Genomic DNA, 12,798 nt, shown 5'->3' with positions numbered 1-12,798 from the left:
CAATCGTGTGCATGTGTCTTTATAGCAGCATGATTTATAATCCTTTGGGTATATACCCAGTAGTGGGATGGCTGGGTCATATGGTACATCTAGTTCTAGATCCTTGAGGAATCGCCATACTGTTTTCCATAATGGTTGAACTAGTTTACAATCCCACCAACAGTGTAAAAGTGTTCCTATTTCGATCTGGAGATATTTTTATTCATCCCTTTTCAACAAGAACTTATAAACCACACTGTTAATTTCAACACATTTTCTTCTCACACTTCTCATTTTTCTTCAGGATTCTTGGGTTTGCTGTTGACACCTGGTAAATAAAAAGGCAAGCGACAGGGGACCGGCATTCATTACTAGGGACAGAGGTAGGCAGACAGGTCTGGGAGTCCCAGTTTCATTCTAGATACTTCATTCCATATTTCATGTGGGAAGACTGAAGTTAGAAGTATTCTAGGCTTCCCCATTTACTTGAACTGCATAAATACCAAAACCATTTTGTGTGTCTGACGTCAGGAGATTTTATTTCTAGCTAAGAATAGATTTAACATATATAAATCTCAATCTAAATCGAATTCACCTCTTGTGGTTAGGACACTTGGGCAAAGCCGCGCCTGAGTGAACAGGAGGCAGGTGCAGCAGCGACCTTGGCCTATGCTTGAGGCAGCTACTTGGCCTTATTTATATCTACAGGATTGGTTAAAACATGAGTTTGTCCCCATTCTATGTGGTGTTTAAAAGGGCCCATGATTTTTCTTAAATGTCTGCAGAAGTATCATCTAGGGAAGGAAGCCAGGGAGTAAAGGAAAATGGGCAGAATTGTCTAAGAAGGTATTTTAACTCTAGCTTTGAATCTGACCTGTGTTGTTAAAGCTATTCTCTTTTATAATAAAAGGTCTTTCCCTGTTTCTAACAGAAGTTCAAGTTCTCTCAGGACACAATTTAGTTAGCATGGAAAGAGGGTCATGATACAGTGTTAACAGGAAAAAGCGAGTTGCTAAATAATATACCCTTTATATCTTAAAAAAAATTAAGTGAGGCTACGTCTATGGATATAAATATTTGTATGAAGAGGTCTGAAAGGATCCATCACACTTGCTTGGCAGCACGACTCTAAGGAATAGCAAGGCGATAAGGTTTGGCTGTGTCTCCACCCAAATCACACCTTGAATTGTATTTCCCATAATCCCCATGTGTTGTGGAAGGGACTCAGTGGGAGGTAACTGAATCATGGGGGCAGTTACCCCCATGCTATTCTTGTGATAGTGAGTTCTTACAAGATCTAATGGTTTTATAAGGGATCTCCCCACTTCATTTGGCACTTCTCTTTCCCGCCATCATATGAAGAAGGATGTGTTTGCTTTCCCTTCTGCCATGATTGTAACTTTCCTGAGGCCTCCCCAGCCATGTGGAACTGTGAGTCAATTAAACTTCTTTCCTTTATAAATTACTCAGTCTCGGGCGGTTCTTTATAGTAGCATGAGAGTGGACTAATACACAAGGCCAACAGGGCCTTTTGCATTTTACTGCATCTACCTGAGTATTGTTTGAATTTAATAAAGTATATATTACTTTCATAATTTTTTAAAATCCAATGAAGATTGAAGATAGGCCTATATTTATCTGGGCCTCACATTGGAACTATGACAGCAAACTGTGGGAAAACTCTTCCCTTTTCAGAATGAAAATCCTTAGCTGGGCTTGGCTGCTAATGTAGGAAGAAGCAGGAAATGCAGATGGTGGAACTCCACCAAAACATCTGCTTATGGCTTGCAAAGGCACCGCCGGGGGATGCGGGGAGAAGGGAAGATCTTGAGGCTCTTATCCATAGATGAGAAAACGAAAGCCCTGAAAAGTGAAATGATTTGGTAAGTAACAGCCAGGGGTGACCTCAGTCTCCTGAACGCATCCAATGCGATTTTCCCTCACCCAGGCTGTTTTCCCTAGACCTTAAACCAAAGTAGTATCTGCTGGTAGCTCTGAGAAAGAGAAAATGGGCCAGGAACGGTAGTTCATGCCTGTAATCCCAGCACTTTGGGAGGCTGAGGCTGGCAGATTACTTGAGGTCAGGAGTTCGAGACCAGCCTGGCCAACATGGTGAAACCCTGTCTCTACTAAAAATACAAAAATTAGCTGGGTACCGTGGCACATGCCTGTAGTCCCAGCTACTTGGGAGGCTGAGGCAGGCCAATTGCCTGAACCTTGGAGGTGAAGACTGCAGTAAGCCAAGATTGTGCCACTGCACTCCAACCTGGACAACAGAGTGAGACTCCATCTCAAAAAATAAAATAAAATAAAATAAAGAGAAAATGAACTAGAGGTACCTGATACTTTTTATTTTACTAAATAATTCCTCGGGGGATCTTCAATCTCATCTGTAAGCCCACGGGCCTTAAAGGAGAAATCGTTATGTACAAACACGTCCATAAAGCAGAAGTGGAATACTTCCCTATTATTTTATTTTATTTTATTTATCTTTTATTTTTGAGACAGAGTCTTGCTTTGTCACCCAGGTTGGAGTGCAGTGGCACAATCCCGACTCACTGCAACCTCTGTCTCCTGGGTTTTCTCATGCTTCGGCCTCCCAAGTAGCTGGGACTATAGGCGTGTGCTACCATATCCGGCTAATTTTTCTATTTTTAGTAGAGACGGGGTTTCATCATGTTGAATAGCCTGTCTCGAATTCATGCCTCAAGTGATCCACCCTCCTTGGGCTCCCAAAGTGTTGGGATTACAGGCATGAGCCACTGCATCTGGCCCCTATTATTTTATAGAGCAGCACTACTCTTATAACAAAACCAGACAATACCTTTTAGCAAAACAAAGCTACACACCAACGCCCCTCATGAACATGAAACCAAGGCCTGGCCATTGTTAGGAATTTCTTTTCTTTTTTTGAGATGGAGTCTCGCTCTTGTCACCCAGGCTGGTGCAGTGGTGTGATCTCAGCTCACTGCAACCTCTGCCTCCTGGGTTCAAGTGATTCTCCTGCCTCAGCCTCCTGAGGAGCTGAGATTACGAGCACCCACCACTATGCCCAGCTAATTTTTTTGTATTTTTAGTAGAGACAGGGTTTCACCACGTTGGCCAGGCTGGTCTCGAACTTCTGACATTACGTGATCCTCCCACCTTGGTCTCCCAAAGTGCTGGGATTACAGGCATGAGCCTCCACACCTGGACAGGAATTTCTTTAGTTTGCAAAAAGTTGTCCTTTTACAAACTGACGATAAACCCTGTGATCATCTCAACAGACAAAGAGAAAGCATTTGCCAAAATCTGATAACCAGTCATGATAAAAATTCCTCACCCTGATAAAGGGCCTCTGTGGAACAAAATCAAAACTATAGCCAACGTCATACTTTAGAGAAAGACTGATATTTTCCTCCAAAGCCAGGATCAAGGCAAGGATGTCCACTCTCCCTATTTCTATTCAGCAAAGTACTAGAAGTTCTAGCCAGTACAATAAGGCAAGAAAAATAAATAAAAGCCTTACAGATTTGAAAGAACGAGAAGTGTCTTTATTCACAGATTAATATGATTTTCTATTTAGAAAATCCCGAAGATTCTATAAAAGCTACTAGAACTAAAATGAGTTTAGGAGGGTCACATGATATAAGGTTTTAAAATCATATTTCTATATACTAACAAAGAAATTTTATATTACTGTTTGCCAAAGGACTGAAAACATGAAAATGTATGTACAAATTTGTATATTGAAAACTATAAAACATTGATGATAGAAAAGAAAGAATACCTAAGTAAATGGAGAGAGATATGTTCATGGATTAAAATTTAAAATACCATTAAGATAACAATCTCTAATGGTCTAGATTCAAATAAATTCCAATCAAAATCCAACAGGCTTTTAAATAGAAATTGACAAGAAGATACTAAAATCTGTATAGAAAGCATAAGACCTAGAATAGCCAAAAAGATTTTTTAAAAGAATAAAGAATACTCACACTATCTAAGACTTACTACAGAACTAAAGCAGTGGAACTCAATTGAGGCCAATTTTACTCCCCAGGGGGACATTTAGCAACGTCTGGAAACATTTTTGGTTGTCACAACTAAGAATGAGGGGAGTTACTGACATCTACTAGGCAGTCAGAAATATTGCTAAACTTCTAATGCACAGGACAGGCGTCCACAACAAAGAACCGTTGAACCCAAAATGTTAATAGTGCTGACGCTAAGAAACCCTGAGCTAGAGAAATCAAGACAGTGTTATACTGGCATATGGAGAGAAGTACAGATCAACAGAACATACATCCAGAAATAAACCTAGACATATATGGTGCCAAGGTAAGTCAACGGACCAAGGATAGTCTTTTCAATAAGTGGTGCTAGAACAATTAAATATCCATATAAAAAAAATTAACCTTGACTCTTACTTTGCACCATACACAAATATTAACATAAGATGGATCACAGACCTAAAAGTAAAAATAAAAATACAAAACTTCTAGATGAAATCACAGATATTTGTGACCTTGGCACACAGTAGGCAATTTCTATGCTAGGACACAAAAAACACAAATCTTAAATTGAAAAGTTGATAGAGTTAATCTAAATTTAAAACTTCTTTAAAAAACAAACAAACAAACAACAACAACAAAAAAACACTGTTAATAAAATGAAAAGACAAGCCACACATTTGCAAGACATCTATCTGATAAAAGACTTGTATCTAGACTATATAAAGAAAGCTCAAAGCTCAGTAAAAACAAAACAATCCAATTTTTTAAATGGGCAAAATACATTAACAGACACTTGAAAGTAGACATATAGATGGGAAGTAAGAACATGAAAAGATATGCAACAATAAAATTATTAGTAATTAGAGAAACGTAAACTGAAACTGGAATGAGATACCATTGAACAACTATTAGAATGGCTGAAATCTAAATTAAAAGGGAAAAAAAAGCTGACAATACCAAGTGCCAGTGAGGATACAGAGGAACAACTAGAACTCTCATACATTGCTAATGAGAATGCAAAACTGTATAGTTACTTTGAAAAAGAGTTTGGCAGTTTCTTATAAGGCGAAACACGTCCCTAACACATGACCGAGCAATCCTACCCCTAGGCATTTACCCAAAAGGAATGAAAACTGCCCACAGAAAGACTTTCGTGTCATAAACTGGAAACAACCCAAATGTCCATCAACTGCTGAATGAATAAGCAAACTGTGGTGCAAAGGAATACTATTCTGCAATAAAAAGAACAGAATTCGTGATCGATGCAATGACATGGATGATTTTCAAGAGCATTATGCTAAGTGAAAGAAGCCAGAAGCAAAATGTTACATATGGTACAATTCCATTTCTGTGACCTTCTGGGAAAGGCAAAACTACAGGGATGGAAAATACATTAGTGGTTTCCAGGCACTGGGTGTGTTGGGGGGAGTGGATCAACTGCAAGGGGCAAGAGGGAACTTTTTGGGGTGACAGAAATGTTCTATATCTGGATTGTGGTGGTGGACGCATGATTGTACACTTTTGTCAAAACTCATCATGCAGTACACTTACAAAGGATGAATTTCACTGTATGTAAATTACACCTTAATAAACTTGACTTTAAAAAAAGAAGAAAAAGCTGGTGGCTGATGAGTGTGTTCTCTTTGTACTGCATGACATTTTAGAAATCTGAACTAATTGGTGATATTTGAAAACAAAAAGATTCTAAATAAAGATCTGCCTTTTGTTGAGAAGTCAGAACTATGGCACCCTGAGCCTCGGTCCCATGCAGGTTGCCACTAAGCAGTGGCCGCCTCTTGGAGCAACGCAGGCACTTGCTGTCCTGCCACATCCCCCAACCTGACCCAATTCACAGAAGTACTTTACCCACCTGCCACTGCACCTGCCCGAGTGAGTTTCTTGTCCTGGACTACGGGCTGCCTGAAGGCAGGGTCTAGGCCTGGCCTGTTCTCACTACACCCCCAGCATCTAGTGAAGGACCTGGCACATGCTGGGTGCTTGATAAACACTGCTGAATTAATATGACTCAGTTGCCACCTTCCCACCAGCTCCTAAAACTGACATTTACAACACCCAGATTGCCAACTGCTCCTTTGGTCCTGAAGTCCCCAAAGAGAGTCACCATCCATGGCAGCCATCCCATGACCCAGAATAATGTGTCCCTCTGTGTGTTTAGAAATCCCCTCTAATATGTTGTCAAGCAACGAAAATGTTTTAAGGTCATTCCAACTATTCATTTTTGTCTGGAGAAGAGTGGAGTTTTTGTTTGTCTAAAAAAAAAAAAAGAAAGAAAGAAAACCACAATATGGGCTTGAAGGTTAATGAAAATGAAAAGGGAAGTGTGCACATTCATTTTGAATATTCTCAGATCATATTCCAGTAATTTGAGACTTGAGCTAAGTAAGCTTCTGAGAGATTCTCTGGTAGTCATCAGAATTTCAGGAACCTGAAACTTCCATGGTGGTGGTCAGTTTGAGGGAAGGATGTGGGACAGCAAGGGGATGTCTAACTTCTGTTTTAGGCTAGTATTAAAAGTACAGTAACACTGTACTTTTCCAAGTACAAGTAACACTGTACTTTTAACATTTAGTATACTTTCTTCTTTTCCTACCTCCTTGTTATTTTCTCTGTCTCTTGCTTGTCCCCCTTCTCCCTGAACCCCCAAATGCTGCAGCACCCCAGCCCCTCAGAGCCCTTCAGGCCCACGAGGAGGGCCAGAGGAAGCCCCAGGGCAGGGAGAGGGTGCCAGGGACTCCTCCCTACAGCACCATGTGCTCTGGCCTCAGGAACATTTTCTTTACTTTGTGGGGATGGGAAGGATGAGATGGGAGGCAAGATCTGGGACATCTTGTAAGAATCTTTGAGGGACTAATCATATTGAGAGTGAAAAGTCAAAATATATTGGGCCATCTACATTTGGGGGAAAACACCAAATCAACCACTCTGGTCATATGTCTTTCATGTTTAAAAATAAGGAAGTGTGAACATATATACTTAGACCTCATCTTAACCCTCCCTTGGCCCATCTCCCCTGACTCTACTTTTCTCTAGAAAAAAGACTTCAGAAGAATTGTCTTATGTGTTGCCTCCAATGCCTCTTTTTCCTTTCTCTCTTGAACCATCTGCAGTTAGACTTTTATCCCCATCACTCTCAGAGCCACTAACCACCTTCTCACCTCCAAACTCAACATGCATTGCTAGTGCCCATCTAACTCCACTCTCAGCAGCATCTGTTCAAGCCGATCACGCCCTCCTCCTTGATCACTTTCTTCTCTTAGTGCCCAGGACACCATATACACTTTCTTCTCTTCCTACTGCCTTACTGTTTTTTTCTCTATCTCTTGCTGGTCCCCTTTTTCCTGAACCCCTGAATGTTGCAGTAATCCCAGGTTCATTGCTCATATCTCCCTCTCTCTTCTCCATACTCACTTTCTAGGTTTCTTATTCACTTCCATGATGATGGCTCCCAAATTATACCTTAGGACGTTTTATCGCCCTAGAATTCCAGACTACTTTATTCAACTAGCAACCTGACATGTCCACTTGAATAAACATTTCAAGCTTTACATACCCCCAAAAGAACTCTTTATTTCTTACCCCAAACCTGAACTGCTGTCTCAATTAATGGCAACTTCATCTTCTCCGTTGCTTGAGCCAAAGACCTTGGAGCCATATCAATTCCTCTCTTTCTCTTCTACCCATTTAATCCACCAGATAATTCTAGTAACTCTATATTCAACAGATGTCCAAAATCTAACCACTTCTCACCACTTCTCCTGCTACCACCCGCTCTAAGCCATCTTCATCTGCAGATTGATTTCAACAACAGCTTCCTTCCTGATCTCCTGGCTTCCATACTTGACCTTACAGACTTTTCTCCCCACAACAGCCAGGGTGATTCTTTTAAAACTGAAGTAAGATTATGTCACCTCCTGTTTGGATGCTCCAAGTGGCGGACCATCTCATTCCCTAAAGTACCAAGCCATCACCATGGCCAGTAAGTCCTATAGGATCCAGCCCCATCTCTCTCTTCAACATCACTTCTCACTACTCTCCCTTTGCTCATTCAATTCTACACTGGCATTCCTGCTGTTCCTCAAACAACCCAAGCACGATCTCTGCTCAAGGCCTTTGCACTTGCCTTTCCCCAGCCTGGAATATTCTTCCCCCAGATTTCCACTGTTAGGTCTACTCAATACCATCTCCTCAGAGATGCCTCCTCTCACCACTCCATCTAGACAAGTCCATGTGTGAAGACACTATCCCCTACCCTGATTTATTTTGCTCCATATAACTGACCACCACCCGACCTACAGGTATTTGCTTATTGCCACTTCTTTCTCAAAGTGGGGTCCACAAACTTGCATTGTCAGCATTACTCAAGTGCTTGTTAACAATGCAGACTCTCAGGCCTTATTTCAGACCAACTGAATCAGAATCCACATTTCAACAAGATCTTCAAATGACTGGTAAGCACTGTCAAATTTGGATGGCACTGGGCTCAATATTCTGAGGTAACAGTAATGAACAAAACCAGGTCCCATTCTCTCTAATCCCGGTGAGAACAGGCCTTGTTTTTGTTCATTACTGTTACCTCGGGATATTGAGGCATTCAAAACAAATTGAATAAAGGAATGAATGAATGAACAAATGAACTTGAATCTGTTCTAGACTCAACTGCAAGTTGACGATGTGTACAGGAAGGTTGGGGAGGGGTAAGGAGGACATCCTAGGTCAAAACTATCTCCCCCCACACTGTGTTCTAAATTAGAAATTCTTTGGTATCAATTCAACAAGAAGAGCTAAGTATTCTAAACATGTATGTGCCCAATGCAGGGGCACCCATATTCATAAAACTCTCAGAGACCTACAAAGTTCTTTGAGACCTGCAAAGAGACTTAAACTCACATACAATAATAGTGGGGGACTTTAACACCCACTGACAATATTAGACAGATCATCAAGACAGAACATTAACAGAAGTATTCAGAACCTGAACTCAGCTCCGGATCAAGAGGACCTGATAGATATCCACAGAACTCTCCACCCCAAAACAACAGAATATACATTCTTCTCATCACCATATGGCACTGACGCTAAAATTGACCATGTAATCAGAAGAAAATCTTTGGTATCAACAAAACCGTCTATCAACATGCAAATATATTCCCTTAATAAAGCAGTCTTTCACAACTTACTGTGAATTATTTAAATGAGATCGTATTCTAACATCTAACAGAAACAGGAGGAACAGGAGTGTAGAGACTGAAAATTTAATAAATTCCTATTCTGTGCTGGGTATTGTAACAGGCAATAAGCAAATGAAGGTAAATCAGGAACTAACAAGTTGGAGGGAGAAGCACACAGTCCCTCAGAGCCCTTCAGCCGGCAGAGGAGGGCCTAGGGAAGCTCCAGCGTGCAGAGAGGGTGCTGAGGACTCCTCCCTACAGTGCCCTGTGCTCTGACCACAAAGAACCCTTCACTTTTCTTCTGCCAGAAATGCCACCATCAACACTGCCACCCCCAACTCATCCTTCAAGGCCCCCCGCCCCCAGAATTAACTATTCCCTCATTAGCTCTGACCACACGGTACAGAGTGCAAGGGCCTTGATCGCCCTCTTCCTGAGGGACTTCTACAAACTGCCTCGTCCTTATTCACTTCTGTATCCCCTGCCCCTGCACAGCGCTCAGACAGGGTAAACATTCCATCTATTTCTGCCATTTTAAAAGAGCAGGTAGCATTCATTGAGCACTTACTGTATACCAAGCACTTAGTATTTAAAATACCAAGCATTTTAAATGCTTTAGATGCATTAACTCATGTAATCCTCACAAGAACCCAGTGAGATTGGAACTATTATTGTCGCCATTTTCCAGATGAGAGAACTGAGACCCAGACAGTCACACTGAGTAGCTGCCCATGAACAGATGAGCACTATCCCTGTACATAACAGGCACACAGTAAATGTTTACTGACGTGAACTGAAGGGAAGCTCAGTAGTTAAAAAGAGAGTGAAGTCAAATTTAAGCGCTACCATTTTGCCTGGAGCCTGGATGGCCAAGGAGAATAGAGGATATCAGTACTCACTACTACAAAGAAACTTCTTTCCCACACCAACCTCCCATATCCAAAACAGAACTTACTGACTGGGAGCAAGATGAAAGACGGTGATGGAAGTTAGGAGTCTGAGGGAGGGCAAAGAAGATGACAACAGCCTTTTCTTTACGTGGAAAAGAGAAGGAACTCTGATTCCTTTAGAATATTCAAGCAAAAGAGGTTGGGGTGGGGTGGATGGAAGTAGACTGGGAACACACTGCACAGTCTCCAGGACAGGAAGGTGTTAAACATTTGCCACAGAATTTTCCAGAAACAAATCTATGTTTGCCCATTTTTCAACCAAGGCAAATGACTGGCTTAGCCTTCCTTAAACAACAAGGGAGAGCAGCCATGTAAATGACGGGACTGTAGCAAGCCAGCACTTTGAGTAAGATCTCAGACAGCTCGGGGTAGGACGCATTCTGCAGTGAGTGGCAGCACCCAAGCGCAGCGATTCCTCAGAAAAAGTTCCCAATTAGGTTGTTTGCAGAAAGTCAAAGGTCCCCAGAAATTGTCATTCATTCTCCCGCCTCCCTCCTGACACTGCTTCTTCCCACAAATCCCTTAGGATGCCCTGCATTAGGCCCAGGACTCACCTACCCTGGTGTGAAACTGCCTCACGTGGAAATCAGAGAACAAATGAGAGCAGGTGGGAGGTTAAGAGGTAAGAGTTACACACAAGGAACCCAGTGATTAACCCTTCCATTGAGTCATGGAATTGAATCAGTGGCAAACCCAGAGAAAACCGTGGAGCCGAGGTGGACTGTGGATCCACAGGTGGGCTGGACCACGGGAAGCTGGTCATAAAGGTGGACAGCAGAAAGGGCATTCAAAAAGCACAGAGGAAGCAACGAGTCACTCCGACGAGATGGAGTAAAACGGAGAGGACTTTGGGGAGGAACATCACCTTTAATGATTTTTATCATCATTGTAATCAAAGCATCTTTCCCAGCCCCGTATCCCCATGACCACCACACTGAAAGGAAAAAGAAAGAGGACACCAGGGCCAAATCCAAACAATGTGGATCAGAAGGTCCCCTAAGTCAGGCTCTGGTGGTCTGAAAGAGAGCCAAGGAAAGTCAGGGAGGTTCAGACGGCTCAAGGTACAAAGGTCAGAAGGGAGATCAGAAATTCAAAACTGATCCAAGGAAATCACTCAACATCAGGCTGAACAAGAACAACACATGAAAGCCAGTTTCACATATTACAGATGGCTGAGCAAATGAACATCATCCCAAAGTAAATATCTCATAAGCAGTTCACAAAAACGACCAAGGACTTGATATCCTTTAATCAAAAACAGGATGTATGTTTCTGAGCCAACGAATACCAAGGTATTTACGTGGGTCTTTCTCAGGTCTTATCTTTTAACAATTATGCCAAATACACATCACTAAAAACTGCTACAGGCATAAAAATCGGGGGCTAAAATTCGTCAAAGGTTCTTCTCAAGTCTGAGGCACACATCCAAAGATTCCTGAACTTTGTAACCACTATAATCACAATAGAAAATTCTTTGACAGTAACTTGCAAGCACAAGCACCACCTGTCAGTGACCCTTTAAGTGAGTCAATTGAAGGAAAATGGGCTCTGAGTTAAGCTGCTGAAGACGAGAAATATTTTTAACCTAAAACTCTCTTATCTAAAACAATGTCAGGCCCTTACAATTAGGAATTTTAATCTAATTTGGGGAAGGAGGCACTCTGAAAAAGAAGAGGTCATTAGTCCTTGCTAAAAAACGCAAAACTACAGGAACACATTATCTGAAGTGAGAACTATATTCCTTGATAAGGCAGTGTATCAAGAGCTCAGAATTTCATCACAAACACAAAAGCCTGCCCTTTCCAAGTGCAGGCAGTAATCATTCTTACTTCCAAGACAATTGCTTACTGCACTAAGTTTTGAAGCACACTTAGCAGAATAATCCACCCCCACCTAGAATACTTACAATAGATTTCTCAAAATTGTCCAAGGAATTACAGAAATCTATTTCCTGGGGATTGCTGAAGTCTAAAAGCCAAGCATGACTATTTTTAACTAACCTGCAAACAGTGGATTATATACTTAACGAGCGCCTGCATCCCTTTGCAAGGTGCAAGCAATTATTGGAGAGACTTCCTTCCCAAAAGAAAAGCGTTCCGCTATCAACACAGGAACTGTGTTGATATTTGGGAAGCCGACAGGCGGATTGCCTAAAACTCTCTAGCCATTTCATGCAGTTACGACAAAGTGGACACTCAACAGCCCAAAATACCAGGGGCTTCGCCACCCTAAAACGTGTTCTAATGATACATTTCCCGTTTAAGGCGTCCTAAACACACATCTTTCTCTAAATAAAGCGTGCCTGCGGGACCACTAGGAAGGTTCTACAACTTGTCCAAAAAAGAAGAGGTGATTGCCCTTCTTCCCCGCCCAAAGTGCCTTCCCGAAAGACGGATTTCTGACAGTTTGCCTGCAGTTGCAGCAGCAAAGGGCAGAGAGAATCCCAGAGCCAGTGCTGCCAATACCCCTCCACCGCCACCCGGGCAGGTGTGGGTCCCGACCCGCCGCCCCGCTCTTCCAGAAACCTCCGCGGACGCCCCGCCGCCGAGCGCTTACCGGGGTCGGCCTGGCAGTGCTCCAGGAGGGCCGCCAGCAGCAGGAGTCCCAGCAGCAGCGTCGGTGGCCGCGGGGGCGCATCGTGGGACGCGCCGGCCCCGGGGCCCCTCACGACCGTGCAGCGCGCTG

This window comes from Rhinopithecus bieti, unplaced genomic scaffold (genome assembly GCF_001698545.2).
Source record: "Rhinopithecus bieti isolate Rb0 unplaced genomic scaffold, ASM169854v2 scaffold_32083, whole genome shotgun sequence".
Classification (NCBI taxonomy): Eukaryota; Metazoa; Chordata; class Mammalia; order Primates; family Cercopithecidae; genus Rhinopithecus; species Rhinopithecus bieti.
This window is presented reverse-complemented; position numbering follows the sequence as displayed.